Here is a 2,494-nt window from a genome sequence, read left to right on the forward strand (position 1 = left end):
GGTTCCCATTCCCCATCCCCCCAATGGGACTGTTCTCTGGGGCTTTGTTCGGCGACGTATGTCAATAACACGTCATCACAGTTCTTTCCATGCCGGGGGCATTACCTAATATCTACATCATGTACTGCTATGAGCCAAAGCAGGGGGTGCACTTAGGATTAGGGCCACCCATCTGTCACGTGCGAGCAGTCGTAAGATAGCAGGTCATTATCATGTGAGGGGTCCCAGACTCGAGAGGTCACAGTATGGGTTGAGGGACCCCCTCTCCCCCCCGAGTGCACAAATTTTTGTGCACCGGGCCTCTAGTATATCATAATATTACATTATATATTATATTATATTATATTATATTATATTATATTATATTATAATATGTATTATACAATGTTATTATAAGATAATAATAATACTATAGCTACTCTAGTGAATAGACAGATATATATAGTCTTTGATCTTATGGAACGTACAAACTAATGGGGAAAACAAACAATTATGATAGGTTGGTATTATGGTTGAGGTGTGTGGGAACATTCAGGAGGGTCCCCCTCTACCAGGCTTGGGGGGGGTTATTGGAGATTTCCCAAGGGAAATGATGGCTTAGCTGAGACCTGAAAAGTGAGTAAGAGATGTTCAGGTATGGGAGGGATTGTGGGGAGGAAGAACATTCCAGGTGGAGAGACTAGCAATATGAAGTCAGGAGGTGAGAGAAGAGGGGCTTAATAGAGAGGAGAGGGACACAAGAGCGAGGTTGTACAGGCATGGTAAGCCATCATAAGGAATTTGTACTTGCTCAAAAATGGAGAAGACACTGGGAGAGATGGACATAAAATAGATACTTTATTATTATTATTGAATTTATTGGGGTGACATTGGTTAATAAAACTATATAGGTTTCAGGTATACAATTCTATAATACATGAGCTGTATATTTTATTGTGTGTTCACCATCCCAATTTGTCTCCTTTATTATTTTTATTAACTATCTATATATATAAAAGGCTAATTCAAAGTGTCCCTGCAGGAATTCAACCAGGAGACTGGGGAGTTCTATCACTTGCTATGACATGTGATGATCACCAGGGGGCGGTGAGGAACAAAGGAGGGCCCTAGCTGGCAGCCAGAAGGAAGGCCCTGATCGGTCCTGATTGCCAGCCAGGCCTTGGGACCCTACCTGTGCATGAATTTCATGCACTGGGCCTCTAGTCCTATATAATAAAAGGCTAAAATGCAAATCGACCAAACGGTGAACAACCTGTAGCTATGATGCGCACTGACCACCAGGGGGAAGACGCTCAATGCAGGAGCTTCCCCCTGGTGGTGAGTGTGCCAGAAGCCAGGCTCACAGCTGGCAAGTGCAGTAGCGGTGGCGGGAGCCTCTCCTGCCTCCATGGCAGTGGCAGCGCTAAGGATGTCTGACTGATGGCTTAGGTCCGCTCCCCATGGGGAATGGGCCTAAGCTGTCAGTTGGACATCCCCCAAGGGCTCCGGGACTGCGAGAGGGTGCAGGCCAGGCTGAGGGACCCCCTCCCAAATGCACGAATTTTTTGCACTAGGCCTCTAGTTTAATATAATGTAAGAATAGAGAGGAAGGGCCCCTAACCCTACCTGTGGCAATTTTCCCTACCTGTGGCAGAGAAGAAGAGCTTATGGAAAAGGCCAAGGTGAAATGCACAGAGAACATGGACAAGAGTCACACAGGAACACTTTCTCTTCCCAAGAATGCCCTCTTGCCTTTCTTCGCAGGTTCTTTTGGTGTAATAACACTCCTCACCAAGTCAGAAACTCTGGTGTGATCCCCAACCCCACTTTTTCTCTCACCTCTCATGTTCAACCAATGGCCAAGTCCCACTGAGTTGCCACCTCCAATTCTATTACCTCTAGTTGCCCTTAGTGAGGGCTTTATCATCATTTGTCAAGGGATAATTCCAACAACAATGTCTAACTCAGTTTACCCTGATCAAATTCACTTTTCTCATCATGACTGCCAGAGAGATCTCTCCAATATATAAATCCAGCCATGTCTCTCACTAGGCTGAAACTGTTTAGTCCACAGCACCTTGCTCTTCCTGCATTTCTATCCACCTACAGAGCTACCATGACCTCATAATGAATGTGTGTAAAATACCTTCAGCTCTTCTGGGGAAATGGAGCAGTGCTATTTTATTATTTATTTATTTATGCATTTTTATTTTTAGGTGTTTAAAATTGAAATATAATTGACACACCACATTGTGTACATTTAAGGTGTATAATGTATTAATTTTATACATTATACTAGAGGCCCCGTGCACAAAAATTTGTGCACTCAGGGGTTCCCTCAGCCTGGCCTGTGCCCTCTCGGGTCTGGGACCCCTTGGGGGATGTCCACCTGCTGGCTTAGGCCCGCTCCCCGGGGATTGGGCCTAAGCTGGCAGTCAGACATCCCTCTGGCAGCCCGGGAGCCCTCGGGGGATGTCCACTTGCCAGTGTGGAGTAGGCCTAAGCAGCAGTCGGA

Source organism: Myotis lucifugus, unplaced genomic scaffold, assembly GCF_000147115.1.
Source record: "Myotis lucifugus unplaced genomic scaffold, Myoluc2.0 scaffold_9, whole genome shotgun sequence".
Lineage (NCBI taxonomy): Eukaryota > Metazoa > Chordata > Mammalia > Chiroptera > Vespertilionidae > Myotis > Myotis lucifugus.